Source organism: Hyperolius riggenbachi, chromosome 9 (genome assembly GCF_040937935.1).
Source record: "Hyperolius riggenbachi isolate aHypRig1 chromosome 9, aHypRig1.pri, whole genome shotgun sequence".
NCBI classification, from domain to species: domain Eukaryota; kingdom Metazoa; phylum Chordata; class Amphibia; order Anura; family Hyperoliidae; genus Hyperolius; species Hyperolius riggenbachi.
The window spans coordinates 216766730-216791611 of record NC_090654.1 but is presented as its reverse complement, the minus strand read 5'-3'; the positions used below and the strand labels follow the sequence as shown (position 1 = coordinate 216791611).

Genomic DNA, 24882 nt, shown 5'->3' with positions numbered 1-24882 from the left:
TGACCTCCCACCCTCCACTAGCACCCAGCAACCTCTCCCACATTCCACCGGTGACCTACTACCCTGCACTAGCGGCACCCAAGCTGGCTCTCCTAGCCTCCACCAGTGACCTTCCACCATTCATTAGCAGGGCCGGATTTGTACTTTTTACTACCCAAGGCCCACTTTCACCAACCGCCCCTCCTGTGTCGCAATAGAGCCTGTACATGTAAAATAGCCCTGGATCCCAACACGGAACAAAAGCTGGTCATATGGTGGGTTGGGGTAATTATATTTTCCCAACATCACATGCCAGATAAGGAATCGTATTCACATTCCTTAACAGTATAACTTGCAGCAGACTTCAGGTGGTAGTACTGATAATATTGCTGTGTGCTGTCTGCACAGCCATATTACTGCTGGTTAGTGCATCATCTCCTGTGTTTCCTTCATATAATGGTAGCAATGTGGCATCGTGGTTAACAATCTCGCTTAGCAGTGATGGATCCCAGCACTATCTGCACAGAGTTTGTATATTCTCCACATTATTGAGTGGGTTACCTTTGGGCACTCAGATTCCTCCCACACCCCAAAAAACATACAAATAAGTTAATTGGCTTCTCCCTAAATTGGCGCTAGACTACGATACATACACTACATGATAGAGACTAAAGGGGCCCATACACTGGTCGATTTCAGCGATCGATCGATTCTATAGAATCGATTGATCCATCAGAAATCTATTCTATCAAATTCCGCATTCGGTCGATTTGCAGCCAATTTGAATGGATTTGATCTATCTGACAGGATGGAAAATCTAGGTTGATATGCTGCTGGCAGATGGCCCATAGAGTTACATTGGATCTAATAGTCCAATAATGCATTTAGATCGATTTCCAATAGATTTAATTCTGAAATCTATTGGAAATCTGTTCCTAGTGTGTGGCACACATCAGATACATTCCTGTCAGATTCGACCTGACAGACATCTGATGGTCGAATCTGCTGCAAATCTATAAGTGTATGGTCAGCTATATAAACATATGACTATGGTAGGGATTAGATTGTGAGAGACAGTTAGGTGACAAGACAATATTCTCTGTACAGCACTGCAGAAGATGTTGGCGCTATATAAATACTAAATAATATTAGCATCTGTAAATAAGCTACATATCAATTCAAAGGATAGAAACAAATTTCAAGTCTCATAAACCAATTCCAGTAGAAGGGTACCTATATTGTCAGTACATCAGTCTCAAGGCTTTAAAAGGGACAAAGGAATTTGGTGCCAAAAGACCTGTTCCTCTGTAAACGGAACCGCGAGTACCCAACTTTTACAAAACTTTTAAAGCAATCCAAAGGGTTCATTCACACAAGGCGAAGCATGCATGAACGCAATTTCATACTTGCAATGCAATGTGCTAAATTGCATAGGTTGGCAGCTTCCATTCTATGTAAAAATAAAATGCATGCATCATGTGGTAGGATGTTCCCCGCTGTGTTGCAATGCAGCACACAGGAAAGCACACTGTACTGTGAATGGTAACATGATAGTCTATAGACTTTCATGCTACCTGCATTGCAGGCATTATGTGTGGTGCTGTCCGTTATGACGCACTGTGCATAGTGCGAAAGAGCCGTAAAGCAATACCAACTGCCATCTAAATAGTGTCTTTAGCAATGACTGTACAAACAAACCATTGCGGTTGTGCTGGGACCAGTGGCGTAGCTAAGGAGCTATGGGCCTCGGTGAAAGGTTTACATTGGGGCCCCCCAAGCAGGGCCGGCCTTTGACCTGAGCGACCAGAGCGATCGCTCAGGGCGCCGGCTTCCAGGGGGCGCTCCTGCCGTCCACCACCCGCCTGGACGAGTAGGGCACAAACTGTTTGCAAGGAGCAGGCTGTTGTCTGGTGCAGCGGCAGGCACTAGGACCTGGAGGCACACTTCTCCAACCTCCTGCTCGGACGGATGCGTCCTTATCAGCCGTCCTCTCCGCCCCCTCAAGCACGCAGGAAGGATAGAGTAGTCCGAGGTGGCGAGGTAATCCCCTTGTGGGCTGCTGCAGACTTCTGTGTTGCCTTCTTCTGGCGTAGTGGTGATTACAATGATTAATGGTAGCAAATGTCCTGTCTGCTGTAGCTAAGTTAGGGTGGGTGTGTGTGTGTGTGTGTGTGTGTGTGTGTGTGTGTGTGTGTGTGTGTGTGTGTGTGTGTGTGTGTGTGTGTGTGTGTACTGCGTGTGTGTGTGTGTGTACTGCGTGTGTGTGTGTGTGTACTGCGTGTGTGTGTGTGTGTACTGCGTGTGTGTGGACTGTGTGTGTGTGTGTGGACTGCGTGTGTGTGTGTGTGTGTGTGTAGACTGTGTGTGTGTGTGTGTGTGTGTGTGTGTGTAGACTGTGTGAGTGCGTAGTGTGTGGCTGCGTATATAGACTGCGTGCGTGCGTAGTGTGTGGCTGCGTATATAGACTGCGTGCGTGCGTGCGTAGTGTGTGGCTGCGTATATAGACTGCGTGCGTGCGTAGTGTGTGGCTGCGTATATAGACTGCGTGCGTGCGTAGTGTGTGGCTGCGTATATAGACTGCGTGCGTAGTTTGTGGCTGCGTATATAGACTGCGTGCGTGCGTAGTGTGTGGCTGCGTATATAGACTGCGTGCGTGCGTAGTGTGTGGCTGCGTATATAGACTGCGTGCGTGCGTAGTGTGTGGCTGCGTATATAGACTGCGTGCGTGCGTAGTGTGTGGCTGCGTATATAGACTGCGTGCGTGCGTAGTGTGTGGCTGCGTATATAGACTGTGTGCGTGCGTAGTGTGTGGCTGCGTATATAGACTGCGTGCGTGCGTAGTGTGTGGCTGCGTATATAGACTGCGTGCGTGCGTAGTGTGTGGCTGCGTATATAGACTGCGTGCGTGCGTGCGTAGTGTGTGGCTGCGTATATAGACTGCGTGCGTGCGTAGTGTGTGGCTGCGTATATAGACTGCGTGCGTGCGTAGTGTGTGGCTGCGTATATAGACTGCGTGCGTAGTTTGTGGCTGCGTATATAGACTGCGTGCGTGCGTAGTGTGTGGCTGCGTATATAGACTGCGTGCGTGCGTAGTGTGTGGCTGCGTATATAGACTGCGTGCGTGCGTGCGTAGTGTGTGGCTGCGTATATAGACTGCGTGCGTGCGTAGTGTGTGGCTGCGTATATAGACTGCGTGCGTAGTTTGTGGCTGCGTATATAGACTGCGTGCGTGCGTAGTGTGTGGCTGCGTATATAGACTGCGTGCGTAGTGTGTGGCTGCGTATATAGTCTGCGTGCGTGCGTGCGTGTGTAGTGTGTGGCTGCGTATATAGACTGCGTGTGTGTGTAGTGTGTGGCTGCGTATATAGACTGCGTGCGTGTGTATAGTGTAAGTGTGTGTGTGAGTGTATGTGCATACGTGCATGGATCTGCTGTCTGATTTCTATTTTGTGGCTGGGGGTGCCTGCATTATGCTTGGCTTACACGGCTCGTTTTTGCCGCTCGATCGTTTCGCCGCTTGATTCTGCAGTCGATTCTCTTATCTTCCGCTCGTTTTTCTTATCTTTTCCATTCACTGCTATCGCAAATCGAGTGGCGAAACGATCGAGCGGGAGATCGGACATGTCGGAAATTGTCTATCGAGCCATCTAAATGGCTCAAAAACAAACCATGTATTCCCAGCATTAGGCGTCGGGGGATTTCTGTGTGAGAGATAGTTTAATCCATTACTGGGTGCCCAAATTTCTTTGTTCCATTTGATAATTGCGATGCGGGCCAGGGGGAAACAGTCATGGGCTCATATAAATAGCAGCTATATGGGTGGAAATAAGTTCCTACTGTTTGCAACTTTATTTTGCATTGTGGGTGGCCAGATTTCAACCTGTAGCCTCTATTTATATGGGCACCTATGGTGGTGCCTAAAAAAAGTTGCGCGCGTGCAAAGAGGCTGAAGGGGGGGGGGGGGGGCACCAAAATCAGGTTTCGCTCAGGGCGCTGTGAAACCTAAGGCCGGCCCTGCCCCCAAGCACTCTATACATAATAATTGATACAGAGCACCAAAACCTGCCAATGGCAACTACAGTGTCAGGTGCAAGGAGGGGATGGGGAACAGATTGCTACTAATAAAACCACCTATAGAAGTAATTATTAACAGCATAGGACCAATAAAGAGCTAATTATGTTGTTGACGGTGGGTGCCACAGGGCCCCTCTGGCCCAAGGGCCCCGATGCGGTCTGTAGTACCTCTGCAACCTCTATTGCTACGCCACTGCCGGGGACACTTAAAGGGAACCAGAGCTAAAGTAAAGAAAAGATCTCATACCTTCCAGCCCCATACGCACGGATTGCTCACACGCCAGCATCCACCGCTGCCCGCATCTACGAGAACCGGCTCCCGTCACTGATGTCATCGGAGCCGGGCTACGCTGGAGGAGTGCGCCCTCTATGTATCTCTCCAGCGGCTGCTGTAGAGATACGCAAAGAGCGCACATCTGCAACGCTAGTTCGGATCCGACTGACGGAATAGCGGGGAGCCGGTTCTCGTAGTTGCAGGCAGTGGAGGACGGCGGCGTGGGAGCGATCCGTGCGTATGGGGCTGGAGGAAGCCCCAGGTATGTATAACTTCTTTTCTTTACTTTAGCTCTGGTTCTCGTTAAGTATCTTTACAACACAGCATAGAAAGAAAACATATTTCCACATTTAATGTTCACATTTGAAGACACACTTTTTGTCAAGGGTGCAATTCATAGCAGCACAGATGACCACTAATCAACTCAGCAAGTCTCTGCAGACACAGTCAGCTCTCACTTCCCTTCCCAGCCTGTTCTTTTATATTGCACTGCAATGATAGGCAATGTTTATGCTATCATTGCTAGCCTGAGGAATTCGGAGTATGCAGGAGGGAGACACTTTGCAGGGCAACGTTCTGCAGAAACAGATTATACCAAGCAGGGATGTCTGGACGGACTGACACTAGCAGAGTGTGAAGAGGCACTCACCAAGACTAGCATAGACACTGGAAGCAGATCCACTGTTGCATAATTACCAATTTATTTGAACAGCGCTGTTCTACTTCATCTTCAATTTCCCGGTGCTCCTCTAACCTCAGCCACTCCCATCAGTGTCAGAGTAAAGGGGAGGGGCGGGAGAGGAGAGACTGCAGTGCGTGCAGGAGAGATGCGAGTAGGAAGGAAACACCTCCTTTCACAGAAGCAATTACGGAACTATTGATCTACCGATAGCTGTCTGTAACCCCGCCCCAGCTCTTGCCCCGCCCTAGTCCTCGGCCTATGAGGCCTGCCCACAAATCCGGCCCTGTTCATTAGCATCCAGTGACCTCTCCCACCCTCCACCAGTTACCTACCACCCTTCACTAGCAGCACCGTGACCTCTCCTACCCTCCACCAATGATCTACCACCCTCCACTAGCACCCAGCGACCTTGCCTACCCTCCACTACTGACCTCCCACGCTCCAGTAGCACCCAGTGACCTCTCCCACCCTCCACTAGCACCCATTGACCTCTCCACACCTCCACCAGTGACATCCCACCCTCCACTAACACCCAGTGACATCTAAAAGCCTCCACCAATGACCTTCCACCATTCACTAGCACCCAGTGACCTCTCCTACCCTCCACCAGTGACTTACCATCCTGCACTAGTAGCACCAAGTGACTTCTCTCACCCTCCACTAGCACCCAGTGACCTCTCCCAGCCTCCACCAGTGACCTTCCGCCATTCACTAGCACTCAGTGACCTCTCCCACCCTCAAATAGCACCCAGTGACCTCTCCCACCCTCTACCAGTGAGTTACCATCCTGCACTAGCAGCACCAAGTGACTTCTCTCACCCACTACTAGCACCCAGTGACCTCTCCCAGCCTCCACCAGTTACCTTCTGCCATTCATTAGCAATCAGTGACCTCTCCCAGCCTCCACCAGTTACCTTCCATCATTCATTAGCACTCAGTGACCTCCCCCACCCTCTACCAGTGACCCTCCACTATCACCCAGTAGCCTCTCCCACCCTGCACCAGCGACCAATCCCACCCTCCACTAGCACCCAGCGACCTCTTCCACCAGTGACCTACCACCCTGCACTAGCACCCAGTGACCTCTCCCAGCCTCCACCAGTGACCTTCCGCCATTCACTAGCACTCAGTGACCTCTCCCACCCTCTACCAGTGAACCTCCACCCTCCAATACCACCCAGTGGCCTCTTCCACCCTACACCAACGACCAATCCCACCCTCCACAAGCACCCAGCGACCTATTCCACCAGTGACCTACCACCCTGCACTAGCACCCAGTGACCTCTCCCACCCTCCATTAGTGACCTTTCCCACCATCCACAGCACACAGTGACCTCCCCCTTCCCCATGTTACTGACTGGCCTCAGAAAAGCTTACAATCTAATACTACCATTGCCGTAGTCTACTGTACTACCATATTATTATTAGTCTATAAATCGAGACATTTTCATAAAAATGCATGTGAATTTTCAGCCACTCCTGATCAAAAAAAGAAGTTAAAGTAAAAATATATAAAAAGTAATGGGAAGTTCGACCTGATTTGTAACTTGAATAAAAAATAAAATATTTAATTTTTCTGTACAACCGATCATTTTTATCGAAAGACGAGAAAATTGTATCGTGTGTGTGGGCCACCTTTATACTAACCTTGCTCTCTCTTCTGCTTAAGGTGAGCTTTTGGTAGGTGTTTTGGCTCATGTCTTCTCTCCAATTTTTCCACTGCAGGACCATCTCTAGTGCCGCTCCAGCCTGGTGAGTGCTGCCTATCTTCCTGATGTGCCATTTCAGCCGCCACTCCAGCCTGTTAAGTGCTGCCCATCTTCCAGTTGCGTCATTTCGAGCATTGCTCCAGCCTGGTGAGTCATAAAATAACATTTTTTGACATGGTAGCATCTTCAGACAGCATATACTTCTATCAGCATTTGACCTGTTTTGACCTAGAAAATGCTACCATGTTAGAAAATGCTTGTCTCATTTGGAATGACAAAGCTTGTCAGAATATGCAACCTTGTTTTGTAGTGACATTTTGGCATGTTACCGTAAAGGTGGGAGGTGAGTAAAAATGCCCGCTGCACGCCATTGCTCTGCATAGAGCTCCCGGCAGGTACCATGAGCCACGCTCGGGGTGCCGACAGGGAGGTTAAAGGGAACCTAAACTGAGAAGGATATGGATTTTTCCTTTTAAAATAATACTAGTTGCCTGACTCTCCTGCTGATCCTGTGTCTCTAATACTTTTAACCACATCCCCTCAACAAGCATGCAGATCAGGTGCTCTGACTGAAGTCAGACTGGATTAGCTGCATGCTTGTTTCAGGTGTGTGATTCAGCCACTACTGCAACCGGAGAGATCAGCAGAGTAGTCAGGCAACTGGTATTGCTTAAAAGGAAACATCTATATCCCTCTCAGTTAAAGAGGAACTCCAGTGAAAATAATGTAATAAAAAAAATGCTTCATTTTTACAATAATTACGGTATGTATAAATGATGTACTCGGCGTTTGCCCATTGTAAAATCTTTGAAATCCCTGATTTACATTCTAGCATTTATTACATGGTGACATTTTTACTGTTGGGAGGTGATGTAGCTGCTGCATGCTTTTTTGGCAGTTGGAAACAGCTGTAAACAGATATTCCCCACAATGCAACAAGGTTCTCAGACCGGAAACTGCCAGGAGTACCACGGTACACAGTTTCTTGTGGGAGGGGTTTCACCACAATATCAATCATACAACTCCCCCTGATGGCCTGTTTGTGAAAAGGAATAATTTCTCATGTAAAAGGGGGTATCAGCTACTGATTGGGATAAAGTTAAATTCTTGGTCGGAGTTTCTCTTTAACCACTTGATGACCCACCCTTTACCCCCCCTTAAGGACCAGCGCTGTTTTTAGTGATCTGTGCTGGGTGGGCTCTGCAGCCCCCAGCACAGATCAGGGTACAGGCAGAGCGACCAGATCGCCCCCCTTTTCCCCCCCTATGGGGATGATGTGCAGGGGGGGTCTGATCGCTCCTGCCTGCCTGAGGTTTGCGGGGGAGGGGCACCTCAAAGCCCCCCTCCACAGCGAAATTCCCCCCTCCCTCTCCTACCTGCTACCCCCTGGTGATCCGGGCTGCACAGGACGCTATCCGTCCTGTGCAGCCAGTGACAGGCTGTCCCCTGTCACATGGCGGCGATCCCCGGCCGCTGATTGGCCGGGGATCGCTGATCTGCCTTACGGCGCTGCTGCGCAGCAGCGCAGCAGCGCCGTACAATGTAAACAAAGGAGACATATGTCTCCTACGTTTACATTTAGTCTGCGAGCCGCAATCGGCGGCTCGCAGGCTATTCACGGAGACCCTCTCCGTGATCTAACAGGAAACGGCCGCTCACGCGAGCGGCCTTTCCTGATTAACTAGGGAGGCACCTGGCGACGCAGATCTGCGTCGCTGGTCCTCCAGCTACCACTTTGCCGCCGCACGGTATGAGTGTGCGGTCGGCAAGTGGTTAAGGAGTACCTGAACTGAAAATTCCTGTGAACGGAAAATGAAAATATGAGACTATGAGAGCTTGATGTAGTAAATGGCACTAAATATACATCGCACACACCGTGGTCCTGTCACCGTAGCATGGGCTCATAACTGCAATGCGGCACTATCTGATACTGGTGGGCACCCTCTGACTACCAATACTGGAGGGCTGCTTAATACCGGGGGGCAACTCTGGCTACTTAAAACTGGTGGAAGGGGCACAAAGGTGCCTTACTAGCTGCACCCCTGTGGTAAGAATGTTTTTGTTATTTCAGGATACAGATAATGTCACATTTATTTGACTTTTGTTATAAGTAAAGCCTCGCTTTAACATGATCACATTTCTGCTTGATATACCTACCTTGCAAAACATTAGAACTATTTAGATTAAGTTGCCAAAACAGCTCAACCAGGCCACAGAATTGGCCCAAGTGCTGACGCATGTTTAGTTACAGCAGGTGTGTAAAGGTGCCCACGCATCACGCAACGTAGCAGCCAATTGACTATCAGATTCGATAATTCTAATTGAATGGGATGAAAATCTGTGCCGCCAAGAGCAGGATTGATTGACGATGCAACCAATTTCAGGCCGAAATTGGTTGCATGTATTGATGGGGCATGATAAAAAATCATTGATTCCTGAAGATGTTGGCGCCACGGAAGATCTTGGAGCGATAAAAAAAAATCAAAAAAATTATCTGGTGCATGGCAGGAACAGCGTGCAATATCAGGACGAGCAAGGGAACCCCCGGCTCTGTCCCTCCTAGTGTTTTACGTCCAATTAGACCCCCCCGTGCAGTTAAGACTTTACCTGTCTGCCGTCCGCACTGAGAGATTTACGCATTTGGGCCCCACGTGACTACCAGCATATAGGATGTGGTGACATCACACGCCCTACGTGCTCTAATGCTAATGACCATGTGAGGGTGCAAATGCGGAAGTATGAGGAAATGGATGGGTTGACAGGTAAAGTATAAGCTGCACGGGCACTGGGGGGCATAATACATTGGGGGGACAGTGGGTGGTGGTGGTGAGGTGGCATCACTTGGCTGGTTCCTGAAATAATTCATGTTGAAATTGATTGGGAATTGGCCTGCGGTTTATGGCAGCCTACAGATCTCTCTCAGATCAGATTTGACCAGAGAGAGATCTGTCTCTTGGTCGATTGGCCACCAAAATCACTAGATGTATGGATACCATAAGTATTCAAAGCAGGTGCTTACAGCAGGTGGGTAAGTATTTAGAATAGGTACTTACAGTGGGTTTGGCATGTATTTAGTGCAGGTGCTTACTGTGGATGGGTTAGTATTCAGTAAATTGTTCAGCATCATGGATTAGGGGAAGGATACAGAAAGCTGTCTGAGTTATTTTAGCTGTCTGTTTCTACAGCTAGGAACATATTGAGAAAATGGAATCAAACCTGAGTGAAATAGAGATGTTTTGTAAAGAGGAATGGTCCAAAATACCTTCAACCAGAATCCACACTCTCATTGGAACCTTCAGGAAGTGTTTAGAGGCTGTAATTTCTGCAAAATTTCTGCAAAAGGAGGATCTACTAAATATTGATTTCATTTCTTTTTTTGTGGTACCCAAATTTATGCACCTGCCTAATTTTGTTTAAACAATTATTGCACACTTTCTGTAAATCCAATACACTTAATTTCACTTCTAAAATACCAGTGTGTGTGTGTCTCCTATAAAATAAATTTAACTGATATTTTTTATCATACGATTTATACAGGAAAATCATGACGATTAACAAGGTTGCCCAAACTTTCGCATCCCAGTGTGTGTGTGTGTGTGTGTGTGTGTGTGTGTGTGTGTGTGTGTGTGTGTGTGTGTGTGTGTGTCTCTATATAATACACACACACACAAAAACACACACACACACACACACAAAACACACACACCACTTCATGGTTAGCGGCCATGATTTTTGTTTGTAAACACTGCCTAAAACTGTCGATTAAAAGGCAGGATCTCGGCGGAAACGGCAAAGCGAAATCCAGGAGATCACAGTGACTCGATTGGTATGTTGTTTTTTTTGTACAAATCGGACAGTTCAGATTCTCTTTAATTATACACAACACATGGGCAGAGGAGGATATGTGAGCATCTGTCCATTTATTTGCTGAGTAAAAAAGATAAGAGGCCGTCATAGCTGCAATGCTAACCTGGGCGCCTTGTGTAAACTTAATTTTGTGGGGCTCTGTTGGTTGCCAGACACAAATTTGCATTTCTTTCAAAGTTCCAACAACTCGGAAGACAAATAAGTATGTAATGTTTCCGGGGAGTGTAGCGGAAACAGGGCGATCCGTCATTTGCCTCTCCGTGCGCTTAACTGCCCGGCGTCAACATGTCATGTACTCCAATACTTGTGGGAGTGTGATCAGGAGACATATGACTACAATACAGAGTGTCCACATACATGCTGGTGTCTACTTTGTATCAAAGGGTGCATGTAAGTAGTTGACTCCCAGTACCCCGCATATAAGATGCTGGCAATTTTTTTTCTATTGTTCGTGTTGATAAAAAAGGTGTCCTGTATGCAGATAAAAAATGGTACCCTTCACACATTGCAGATGAACAGTCATCTGGCAGCACTTCGTCATCTACATTTGATGTATATCAAACAAGCATATAACTGTTGAACCATGGAATGCAACATGATATGCTTTATTAGTCAGTGTGACTTTGTAATAGCCATTTTTCATTGAAGAACTTACGGATTCTATTCTGTGCAAGAAATACAAAGAATTAGTTATATCGGCAGCGCAAAAGTTCTTCTCAAAAGTCCTGTGCAATATTAAAACTTTTTTTCTTTGGTTTCCAAAGGATGGAGGCCACAATCAAGAGCAAGAGGCTGACTCTCCACACTGTTCATCCTCCTAGTTCATCCTAGACAAAACAAGACACACAACATTTACAGTGTATCGCGCTTTTCTCTGGGTGGACTTACAGAGCCAGAGCTGCAGCCACTTAGGGGACTCTCCATGGGTGACCAGGATCATGAGGGAGCCTGAAGGACCTCAGCCTTCAGCCACAGAAAGACTCAACATTACTAAAGCTGATTAAAGGGAACATGAGATGGGCTGGAGAGCCCCTCCAGGCTGGTCACTCCCGTTCTCCTGTGCCATCTGGATCCTCCGCAATTTGCACCAAAAAGTCCTACGGTCTGGACTTTTTACTGCGCATGTGTGGCCTAGCCCCCTAGCCCCGCACGCACCCCCATCGTGCTCGTGTTGCCGGGAGCGTTCTGTACCTGCGCAGTACTAATGGACTGCTACCGACTGGTGGACTGTTTGGGGCGAATTACATAGGATCCAGATGGCACAGGAAGATAGCAAGGGAGTGACACGCCTGGAGGGTAGCCCCAGGTATGTATAATTTTTTTCTCTCCAGCCTATCTAACACTTTAAAGAGACTCTGAAGCGAGAATAAATCTCGCTTCAGAGCTTATATTCAGCAGGGGCATGTGTGCCCCTGCTAAAATGCCGCTATCCTGCGGCTGAACGGGGGTCCCTTACCCCCCAAATCCCCCCTTGCAAAATCTGCGACCAACTTGGTCGTAGATTTTGCTGCTCTTGAGGCAGGGCTAACGGGGACGGGGGAGAGGCGGAGATACGCGCTGATAGACGCGTGTGAGGCAGGGCTGAATGCATTAGACTAAAAGAAAGAGGAGCGCTCCATAGTGTATTACCATAAGAATTGCTTTAATTCGCAAGGATTAAAATTGTACTTACAAGATGTACAAAAGGTATGCGCATGTAAGCGGGCAGGTCATCTGCTGTAGCCCCTTGTGCGGACAAATCGTACGCTTCTGTGGCCAGCAGTGCGTGCTCCGGTAGAACCGTTGCTCGCCTTGCTAGGGAGTGGGCGGAGCCTAGATCTGAGGAAGGCGCATAGCGCCGAAACACGTAATGACGTTATAGGCACGCCAGGTCTAGGCTCCGCCCACCCCCTAGCGAGACGAGCATCGGTTCTACCTGAGCGCACACTGCTGGCCACAGAAGCGTACGATCTGTCCGCACAAGGGGATACAGCGGATGACCTGCCCGCTTACATGTGCATACCTTTTGTACATCTTGTAAGTACAATTTTAATCCTTGCAAATTAAAGCAATTCTTATGGTAATACACTATGGAGCGCTCCTCTTTCTTTTAGTATCTTGCATTACCCAAACCCAAGGAGCTGAGCCGTGTATTCACTATCCTTACTACGGAGGGGTCTGTATCCTGTATACTCTGAGTGACAGCGCAAAAGAACACAAGCTGCGTGCATTAGCCCTGCCTCAAACAGGAAGAGATCCCCGTAAGTAGACGAGGGGATTTGGGGGGTAAGGGACCCCCGTTCAGCCGCGGGATAGCGGCGTTTTAGCAGGGGCACACATGCCCCTGCTGAATATAAGCTGAAGCGAGTTTTATACTCGCTTCAGTCTCTCTTTAAAGAGAATCTGTACTGTGAAAATCTTGCATAAATAACCGTACCAGCCTGTTAGTTGTCTTCTCCTAGCCCCCTCTGTGACATTTTCACTGCTCCCCGCTGTGTCCTTGGTGATAAAATCACTGTTTTATTAATTGGTTTTGTAAACAATGAAGATGGCTGCCAAACAGGAAATACATCATCAGAGCAGGTGCCTGTTTGCAGAGGCTTCTCTCAAATGTGAATTGACTGCTGGAATGTTACTCCCAGTGTTGCATTAGATGCTTCTCTGAGCTCTGCACTGATCCTCTGCACTCAACAGGGTCACAGCTTCTGAGCCTGCCGACATGCTGGCTGTGAGCAGAGATGCTGTCTGTGACTATTAAACAAAGCACACACACAGAGCCTGGAGGGGGCGTGCATAACTTGTCCCTATCACAGCAGAGGCAGCACATTCCTCCCTGGGCCGACAAAGCTTGACAAAGAAAAGAAGATTAGATATATTACAGAGACCATGCACCCAGAAAAAGCTGTAGTAATCCAGACCACATTAGAACAGGTATAGGAACTTATAGGATAGAAGAAATAAGGCTGAAAATTTTGTTACAGAGTCTCTTTAAGTGTACTATACATGTGCTGCTACAGTGCAAGTCATCGGCTTCAGTAAAGTGGAGTCCCTCCGCTGTTCTGCCACTCTGAATCACGATGGGGATCCTCAGCTGCTGCGCTGTCGTAGGTGCAGTGTAGCTTGAAGCAAGAGGCATCGGTTACGCTATAGCTACCGTGGGAGTCGAAGTTTTCATTAGTATGATCCAACAACAAATTGGATGTTTAACTGGGGAATCTCTTCTAACCTGAAAGAAATGGATAATGGCTCTCTCATGGCCAGAGTGAACTAAACCACAAGTTGTTTATAAAATGATTTGTGTTGCACTTAAATTTAAACAGTTTTAATTATTTAATGTTCAATTTTCAATGTAACCGGTACTCTAACAAAGCCATCATTACTGTATTATATGTTTATTTTTTGCATATTTTACTACAGTTGTCCTTTAACAGTGTAATGTATCTTCAGCTTTGGCTTGTGTATTTCTCTTGTGTTGCAAGTCTCTTGTGTGTTATCTTTGTTCAGTACTAAGAGTTTTCAGCACTAGATGGCACTGTATGACAAGACACATTTTTCTCCCTTCTCTTATGCTGCTAATCTGTTTTTGTTTGTGTTCATTTCTAAAGCTTTTATCGCTTTGAGGAATCTTAAGAGACTCTAAAAGCAATGTATTTATTTATTTTATTATTTATTTGTTGTATTTATAAAGCGCCAACATATTACGCAGCGCTGGACATTAGTTTAGGTTACATACAATATTTAGGGGTGACATACAGCAATATGACAATACAGGAATATCACACAGCACAGTATGAGTACAAGGTAATGCTTAGTCAGTCACTGGATGGGAGCATGAAGATTAGGCAAGTTAGGCTCACTCAAATGCATAGCATGGGTGCACATTAATGGAGGTGCATGATCAGGTAGGACACAAAAGGAGGGGGACGCTGCCCAAAGGCTTACAATTTAGAGGGAGAGGTAGGGACACGAAAGGTAGGGGACCAGAGTTTAGCTGCGGGTTTAGAGCACTTGTGAGGGGTGGTAGGCAAGAGTGAAAAGGTGAGTTTTGAGGGCCTTCTTGAAAATGTTGGAGGGGGCTGCCCTAATGGGTGGAGGTAGGAAGTTCATTAGTATTGGAGCAGCTCTTGAGAAGTCCTGGAGGCGTGCATGGGACTGGGTAATGCGGGAGGCGGTCAGGCAAAGTTCATTCAAGGAGCAGAGTAAGCGGCTAGGTGTGTATTTACTATGGAAACAAATGACATGAAGATATTAAAACGCAAAGACGAATTTGTGTTCTCATCACAAAATTCCTCAGGATGGTTGTAATAGATTCCTGAATATGACAGGCTGGCAACAGTCACTGTTCAGCATTTGAGCTGCGCCCGTGAGAGGTTTGTTTTTCTCTCTCCAGTTTCATGGACATGTGAGCTAATATGTTAAGAGCATTTCTGCACAATATTCAACAATGTGATACTGAAGCTAGACATACACGGGTCGATCACAATACAATAGTCCTCCAAATGATGTGCATTGGCTTTTGCTAAAAACGAAATACAATTATATGTATAGGTGCACCTCCTGTTGTTATGCAGTTCTCAGTATAGGTGCCACAAAAGTCCAGAATAAGCTTGCACTGTTCCAGCAGGTACTGTTGTAGCGCACGCTGGTATTTCAACAGAAAAAGCCTTCACCACACCCAATCAAGCGACACTCACCAGATACATAGACCACTAGGGTCTAATAGTGGGTTGGGGATATTCCCAGGTCACCCCGGCCATAACCGATGAGGCCAATCCAATCCAGAATCTCTTGATCTTAACTCAATGTCCCATACAGAACCAATTTTGCACATCAACACCACAATATCCTACTTCAACTCATATGCAAATAATTTTCATGTTCCTCAAATTAAAAACCTTTGATAGCGTGATACTGCAACTTTTTAATACAGTGCTGCCCATAATTATTCATACCCCTGGCAAATTTTGACTTAAAGGGATACTGTAGGGGGGTCGGGGGAAAATGAGTTGAACTTACCCGGGGCTTCTAATGGTCCCCCGCAGACATCCTGTGTTGGCGCAGCCACTCACCGATGCTCCGGCCCCGCCTCCAGTTCACTTCTGGAATTTTTGACTTTAAAGTCAGAAAACCACTGCGCCTGCGCTGCCATGTCCTCACTCCAGCTGATGTCACCAGGAGTGTACTGCGCAGACACAGACCATACTGGGCCTGCGCTGTGCGCTCTTGGTGACATCAGCGGGATCGAGGACACGGCAACGCAGGCGCAGTGGTTTTCAGACTTTAAAGTCTGGAATTCCAGAAGTGAACCGGAGGCGGGGCCGGAGCATCGGTGAGTGGCTGCGCCAACACAGGATGTCTGCGGGGGACCGTTAGAAGCCCCGGGTAAGTTCAACTCATTTTCCCCTGACCCCCCTACAGTATCCCTTTAAAGTTACTTTTATTCAACCAGCAAGTAATTTTTTGACGGGAAATGACAAAGGTGTCTCCCAAAAGATAATAAGACGATGTACAAGAGGCATTATTGTGGACAAAACATTCCTCAGCTTTTATTTTTATTTGAGCAAAAAGTGTCTAGTCCAAAATTATTCATACCCTTCTCAATAATCAATAAAAAAAGACTTTATTGGCTATTAAAGCAATCAAATGCTTCCTATAATTGCAGAGCAGCTTTTTGCATGTCTCCATGGGAATTTTTGCCCATTCATCTTTAGCAATGAGTTCCAAATCTTTCAGGTTGGAGGGTGTTATTGCCATCACCCTGATCTTTAGCTCCCTCCACAGATTCTCAATTGGATTCAAGTCAGGACTCACCTCATGCTGGAATACCCACTGGTGGTCAAAGCCAAGTTTCTCTGCAGACTGCCTAGTGTTGTCATTGAGAATCCTCATGTATTGTCCTTTTTCATGGTGCCATTTACTGTGATTAGGTTCCCTGGTCCGTTGGCTGAAAAACACCCCCAAAGTATTAGGTTTCCACCACCATGATTGACAGTGGGGAAGACGTTATTTGAGTTGAAGGCTTCTTCTTTTTGACACCAAATGAAGGAAACATCATTGTGACCAAACAATTTAATTTTTGCTTCATCTGACCATAACACAGGACCAGAAGTCTTCTTCTTTGTCCAGATGAGCATTTGGAAAGGCCAAGCGAGCTTTTGTGTGCCTTATCTGAAGAAGTGACGTCCTTCTTGGTCTGCATCCGTGGAACCCAGCAGTGTGCAGCAGTGTCGAACTGGGAGGTGGAAAAACTGAGGAAATCTACCTGCTGGCCAAGCATCAGTAACCCTGTGTTATCACTCTTAATAGAAACCTGCAGCAAGTCTTCACTGTGAGCAGCAACACCTGATTACTGCTGCTTGGCCAGCAACTGGATTTCCTCAGTTTTTCCAGCTCCCTGTCCGACACTGGTGTGCAGTGTCTGTGGGATTGTCTGCCTTGAGAAATTGTCACCAGCAAAGCCCAGATTCACCAGGATGGCCTTGGTGGTGATCGCTGGATTCTTTTTTCACCTCTCTCCAGCGCAGGTGTCATTTTTGGCTTGCGACCACATCCTCTGAGATTTTCCACAGTGCGGAACATCTTGTATTTTTTAATAATACTTTGCACTGTAGCCACTGGAACTTGAAAGCATTTAGAAATGGCCTTGTAGTCCTTTCCTGACTTGTGACTTGTGAGCAGCCGCAATGCGCAGCCGCAGGTCCTCACTGAGCTCCTTTGTCTTATGCTACGTACACACATGCGACAACGATCGTTCGTTGAGAACGACGAACGAACTTTTAATTGATGAAAGAACGACCTAAGTAAAGTTAGTTTTTAAATGTGTGTAAAGATCTGATCGTTAGAACAAACGTTACATCACATAAAGCAACTATTGCACTTGCGCATAAAAATGAGAAGTTTCATGGAGAAATAGCGAAATGCGCATGTCAAGCCTAGTACGAACGACCGTTTCCAACGATGTACTACTTTTGCAAACGATCATCGTTGGTAAAAATCCGCCAAGATTGTTCGTTTTTAACGATCTAGCTCGTCCGTCGTTAGACTTAATGATGGTTGGTTGCTTTTTTTTAAAACGATCGTCGTTTGAAACGATCGTTTCAAACGACTATAGTCGCATGTGTGTACGCACCTTTAGCCATGACTGTCCACAAACCAAGTGCAGAGAGCTGCTGTTTTCCACATGTTGAGTTGATTAAAGCAGCTGTTCCCAATTAATCAGGGTAATTTGGATGCTTTAGAACAACTTGGGCTATTTGGAATGGATAGAACTTTGGATTTTCCCACAGACTGTGACAGTTTGTGAAAGGTATTAATAATTTTGGACTGGACACTTTTTGCTCAAATGTAAATAAAAGCTGAGAAATGTTTTTGTTTATTTGTTTGTTTTCACAATAATGCCTCTTGTACATTGTCTTATTATCTTTTGGGAGACACCTATGTCATTTCCTGTCAAAAAATTACTTGCTGGTTGAATAAAAGTAACTAAGTCAAAATTTGCCAGGGGTATAAATAATTATGGGCAGCACTGTACATATAAAAGTATATTAAGCTCACATGAAAAACATAAAAACCAAGTGTAGAGTTTTTGTATGAGCTCTCCCCAGTAAGGTGGCCATGGCTGGCTCTGCCTATTGTTTAAGTGTCCTTGCTTTGGATTAACTACTGGCACGCACTCAGCCTCCAACCAACCACGTGCTCTAACCAATGATTCTCAATGGTGCACATGCCTGGTCCATCCCTGATGAGCCATTTATGACCAAACTTATTGGGCGGATCCCAAATGTGGCGAGGGGTTGCAGTATCATGCTATGAGAGGTTTTCAGTCTGAGGTATATGAGAATCGTCTGCATTTGAGTTGAAGCAAGACATCATGCTGTTGATGTACAATTGAATTGGCCATGTTTGGGACACTGATGTAAGATCAAGAGACTCTGGATTGGATTGGCCTGATCAGTTATGATTGGGGTTGACCTGGAAATACCCCCAATGTGCTATTAGAATCCCTTGTGGCCTATGTTACTGGTGAGTGTTGCCTGATTGGGTGTGGTGGATGCTTTTTCTGTCGAAATATCAGAGTGTGCAACAACAGTATCTGCTGCAACAGTGCAAGCATATTGTGGACTAGAGTGGTGCCTATACTGAACTTTTTATTGACAGGGCAATCACAGCCTGTTTGTCAAGCAAATTGATCCCTCACCAGTCTCGATTTAATTAGTTATTCATCAAGCTTGCGTAAAGATTGTTCAACTTGTCCGATCACACTTTTGTGATAAACTGCCCAAAATTGATTGGATGTGAGTTGATTGGATGAATTAGGGGCAATTGAGACGTAGCAGATTTGATCAAAGTTCTTGGCCAGAAAATGTAATACTCATGTGCCTAGCTTTAACTCTGTGAAGAACTAGAGATTGTTGGCTAAAAATGTCCATCCAACCAAAATAATCTTTTAACATCGGTGCTAGCTGATGCAGTTTTGCTTCCGCCATACGCAGCCTAAAACTTGGAACACACATCCAATTTTCATTAGCCAATCACTGACCAATTTTACTGCGTACATGTAGCTTACCTGTATAATCTGTTTATGGTATTCAAAATTGGATGTGTGTACCAGGCTTAAATACACTGGTCAATGTGGCCAACACCCTCACAGATCATAATATGATCAGGGAGGGACCTATATGATCAAATTCCTCCACACACTGTGCACAGATTGTCAGTAGATTTCAGCATGAGGCCATAAATTTCCCTATGTCTCCATCCCCCTGGGCCGTGCAGAATGAATGCAGCGGAGCTTACCCTCACTTGTCGCTGGCACACTTCCCATGTCTTCTTTCCACTAGTGGGTGCTCCTCCCTGTCTCTTCTCTCTCAGATTGCCTGTGTTCTGTGACAATTACTAGGGGTGGAACACTAGAGGTACCCTGGCACATACCCTTACTTGACCATTATAGGCCTCTAGTGTTTGGCCTCTAGCATTTATCATGTGACACAAGCACCTCGGAAGAGACCAAGGGCCAGATTTATCAAAGCATTACCAACAGTTTTTTTTCCTCTTAAACAGTTCTAACCAGCAGAGGGACAGTTCTGCATGATAAGAAACTTCTTAAATCCTACATAATTGTGGCAGTTTAGCATGAATTTCTAGAACTGCACTACAGGTAAGAAAAGTGCAGATCCATTCCTAAACTGCTGCAGATTAAGAAGTGCTTAATAGCAGTTCTACAGATAGTGCAGCAGTGCAGGCTAGACATGATTTGTGAAGTGCTGAATTCCTCACACAGAGCCTGCTGGTATCAATACATCAAATTTCCCTCACACACTGTTGAGAGACCTTCCTACATCCTCCTATTTAACAACAGTTAGAAGGAATCTGCACTATCTAGTGATTTCTTAAGATGTCAGTTCTGCATGGATTTCTAAAAACCTACCAATATTTTGTCTCAGACACTCTTGATAAATGTCCCCCAGAGAGAAGCACCCATCAGTGGAAAGAAGGTATGGGAAGCATGGCCGGCGACAGGTAAGACTCGGCTGTGTACACTACACCACGCCGCTCATCCCATAATCGAACTATGCAAAATCTTCCATCCAACGTGATTGACGTGAATCAGTACATTTTGAACAAAAATCGATCAATTGGGCATTGTTTGCAGCCTCCATTTCTAACAGATTTGATCAGGGGCGAAGCAATAGCCATAGCAACTGCTATGTTTCCCTGGAAAGGAGGGGTCCCATCCCAGGTGGTACTTGATGGGTTCACTATTAACTTTCTTTTGTTTCTCCACACTCTGACTTTGTCTCTTAGCCCAAGGGCTATACACCGTGAACACTGCATGGGAATGTAAACTGCCCAGTCAACTCATATCCATAGGGTAAAGGCAGTTGGCATTGCTCAAGAGTGCCTAGTTTTGAGGGCCCCATGAAAATGTTGCTATGTAGCCCCATTGTCTCTAGCTACGCCACTGGATTTGTTCAAATTAAGTCCTCACTATGCAGTCTAGACTAATATCTACTGGTGTAAGGTGATAAAGAAGATATTAAGTTTACTAGATGTACCACTCATTTCCCAGTAGGTGGCCACTTCAAGGCTTTAAATTCAGAGGCAGTAATCCTTTGTGCTGTGTATTGCCATCTCTCAAACCATATGACTAACTTCTGTCTCCTTTTCAACAATTATGCAAAACTTTATTCACAGAATTCCTAGCAGCCTGTCAAGCTGTCGTGCTGAGTTAGAGTAATGGGCCCCCCATGACAGTCATTTATAGGGCATTCCTCCATCCACCTGCAAACTCCTGTTTACTTAGCAGTGTTTTCAGAGCAAGAACTGTGACCAGCCATAGTCTGTGCTACAGGTGGGTATCTTCACATGGATAATCAATCGCTCCATCCGGCCCAGTGCATAAAAACGAGCTCAGTGCTTACTATTGTCAGACAGATGTCTGAGCCTGTGGGGGATTGATGGAGGTGTGTGTCAGCACAGCTTACATGGCGCTTTGTCTCTGGTGTGTAAGAGTCAGGAGTGCTGTGGCTCTGAAGCATCTGATGATCTATAGCTGGAACACACCTGAAATGACATGGCTTACAGAGTTCATCAACCATGGGTAACCACAGAAAAAGCTGGAAGAATTTCCAGCCTCAGGTTTCCCTGCACCTGTAAAATGAATTTAGCTTAGAGGACCTGATTTAGTGGGGTCCAGGAAGAGCAATTGCCATGCTTAGCATCACTAAATGCATATGGGTAAAACGGAGGTGCCAATCGGAATAAAATGTATTAAATTGATAAAAACGAGGGGAGCAAAACATACCTCCCTATAGAAGAGCCAGCAAGATACTGTCATAAAAAATATTTTAATACATGCTCCAAAATTGTGACGTGTTTTCGTGAGTCATAGGCAGTAAAAACAAGAACAGCTGCTTTTTAACTCGTAACAAGTGTGGCCCCTCAGTCAACACCTCCCTTGTTCACTTTGTTCAACACCTCCCTTGTTCACTTTGTTCAACACCTCTCTTGGTCCTAAAATACTACACCAGAGAGGGCTCTCAATCTCTCTCTTTATATATAGCATCACTAAATGGTTGTGTTCCACTCAGGCCCGGATTTACATCACAGGAACTTATAGGCACAGATGTCCTGGCACCCTAGACTTCCATGAACCTACAAACCCCCTGTTGAACCGCACCACACGTGTGCTGGCTGCTCCAGCTGTCACTTCTCCTTTACTTCCCTTGCCCATCATAGGTATCTACAGGTGCCTTTTAATATTAGGTAGCCAGAGGTTCCCTCAGTATTAAGTAGCTAGAGGTGCCCGCGATTGAAGGGAGATTTCATCAGTGGAATTCTGATATCGGGGAGACCTCTCATTTACACTCTCATCAGGACTCTGCATAGGGAAGAAGAGAGGGAGGCACTAGGGCAGGCATGGGCAAACTTTGCCCTCCAGCTGTTAAGGAACTACAAATCCCACAATGCATTTGTCTTTATGAGTCATGACTGTGGCTCTCAGACTCCTGCAATGCATTGTGGGACTTGTAGTTCCTCAACAGCTGGAGAGCCAAGTTTGCCCATGCCTGCACCTAGGGCCTAGGTTCTCAACGTGTGGTATGCGTACCCCAGGGGGTACTTCTGATGATTCCAGGGGGTACTCGGGCTTGATATACTTGACCAAGAATAACAAATTTAGTTTCAGAAAATGATAAATCCTATTTAAAAACACCAAATTAGTAGTGTTTTATCTAATTAAAAGCAATAGTAAATGCTTGGAAATTGTTTAGAACCATTTATGTATTATGATTATATATTTGTCAAGGGGCACTTGTAATAATGTTTACTATGCTAGGGGGTACTTGGTGAGTACTGGGTTTTAAAAGGGGTGCATAACAATAAAATGTTGAGAAACACTGCACTAGGGGAGGGAAGTGAGCTGCCTTTCCATCATCATACGCCTGTAGGCACATGTCTACAGTGCCTTATGGTAAATCCGGCTCTGGTTCCGCTGTGCAAACTAGAATCATACTCGTATGTGACGACAATACAGTGATGTTCAATAATTATCGGCTTCTATCGGTGGCCTAAATTTTATTTTCATGTCTGCGACTTAAAAGGTTAATGTAGATATAACTAATTCTCTCTCTCCCCCCCCCCCCCCCCCCCCTTCCACAACTAAGCAATACTGCCCATACCCACCCCAACTCTGTATCCCCACGCCACATCCCAAGAACTCCCATGTTCCTCAAATGTTGGCATGCCCCGTTGCCATATCACCATATCGAAACCACCAATTTCCTCAATATAAAGGAGGTGAGATGTTTTGGTCTGGCAATAACAGCTATGCTGTACCTGCAGTTGACCACAAAAAAAAAAAAAAAAGTCAGAGCAAATAAAAGCTTAAAGCGGGATTGTCACCATAAAAATCAAATTTCAACAGCAACTGGTCTGAGTGTATTAACCATTCTGGGGGTAACCCCGAACGTAGTTCAGGGTAAGCCGCGCAGGAGGCTTTCTCAGGCCCTGCTGGGCCGATTTGCATAATTTTTTTTTTGCAACACGCACTTTGCTAGCTGCGTGTGCACTCTGATCGCCGCCGATCTGCGCCGATTACCCACCGCGCGCCGTGCCGCCCCCCCGGACCACGTGCGCTGCCTGGCCAATCAGTGCCAGGCAGCGCTGAGGGGTGGATTGGGACTCCCAATGATGTCACGACGTCATCCCGCCTGTCGCCATGGCGACGGGGGAAGCCCTCCAGGAAATCCCGTTCTTTGAACAGGATTTCCTGATCGGAGATCTCCGGAGGCGATCGAAGTGGGGGGGGGGGGGTGCCGCTGCACAGCGGCTATCATGTAACGAGCTCTAGGCTCGCTACATGATTTAAAAAAAAAAAAAAAACTTAAAAAAAACTGCTGAACTGCCCCCTGGCGGTTTTTAATAGTCCGCCAGGAGGGTTAAGTGATAAAGATGCTAAATCCTGCATTCAAAACTTTTTCTGCTGTTATGGTTTGGAGTTATCACATATTTTAGGAGCAATGCCCTTTAATAACCATTGCTAAACAGTTGCATGCTGAGGGTTATTATTATTATTATTATTATTATTTAGTATTTATATAGCGCCAACATATTACGCAGCGCTGTACAGTGGTTCTTTTTATCTATAATATATTCCTCCTCTTCCCTTTATTTCCCTGCCTAGGTGACAAGCTGAAACCTGATCCACTGCTCACTTGTGTTTACAAGTAAGGCAGAGGTGACTCAGCGATTGGAGAAGAAAAGAAAACAAAGTTAGGGGAAGAATGACATCAGGATTTAGCCTCAAACTGTGGGCAAAAGACATGGCCCCCACTAGGAGCAGAAATCTCTTCACTTACTATGTAAAATTCACTGAAATCAAAACGTGGACAGTAAAATACATATGTTATGTAAGTAGATCAAGTATTTATCTACCTATATATCTGGGTTTTTTTTTTCCTGGCATAGTATGGCTTATCCTCCTGCTTTAAAAGTAGACCTGAACTCCTGTACAGGACAGAAACAACTGTATGTATTTAGAGATTAGCCCCCTCATCTGTAACTAATCATGAATGTAATTAGATCTCTCAGCTGTTTCCACTGGCTGCCTCGGTAAATTGGTAAACACAGGATGTTAACCCTGTGTCTGCTTGCATTAAAGCAGGAAATACACACTGCATGTTTATTGTAGGATATGCATCAGCTGTGACAAATAAATGTTTTTCCTTTTAAAGGTTATTATGCTGTTGATTATCTTTTAGAGGAGGGTGGAAGTTCTAAGTTCAAGTACGCTTTAAATAGCCAAGAAGCAGTGAGTAGTTCTGCTTCTTTTACAGCATAAAAGGCAGAGTGTAGATTCTAAACTGTTAATTTCCCAAAAAAATGTATTATTATTCTTGATTTGAAAAGTGCCTTTAAGATCCAAGACTTATCTAGAAATTAGATCATCCTAAAAATGGTGGTTCCTATCCTATGCGTATGATAGCTTTTGTTTTCCCATAACTGGGGCTTCACAGCACTGGACAACAAGTGAGTCCGTTTATCAGACCTTGACAGTGCATGCTCTCGCATGGCACATCACACATGGGACACCCACAGATGTGTGACTGCTTCTGTTCATGACTAAATCTCTCTCCTCCAGTGTTTTCACAAAGGAGAAGCCTGTGTTTAGTTTATGGCTTTTAAGATACAGATGTTTGGATGGACCACTCCATTCCAGGGCTTTTTTTTCTGGTTTCACAGTGTGCTAGTAGCATCAACATCCCTCCGCTTCGTGCGTTTGATACTGTACAGCTCCCATCCAATTATGTGATGTGTGT

General features: G+C 45.9%; 1 long non-coding RNA gene across 3 annotated transcripts in view; it reads left to right on the top strand.

Moving 5' to 3' along the window:
• LOC137531878 (uncharacterized) overlaps positions 1-24301 on the top strand; it is a 38754-nt gene extending 14453 nt beyond the window's left edge. For 2 of the 3 annotated variants that reach the window (XR_011023792.1, XR_011023794.1), the window contains exons 3-4: positions 6735-6865; positions 23748-24301. This is a non-coding gene — a long non-coding RNA (uncharacterized lncRNA). Of the gene's footprint in view, positions 1-6734; positions 6866-11349; positions 11961-23747 lie in introns of those variants that run through there. The other variant, XR_011023793.1, reaches the window with a different exon arrangement.
• The last annotated feature ends 581 nt before the right edge of the window (positions 24302-24882 follow it).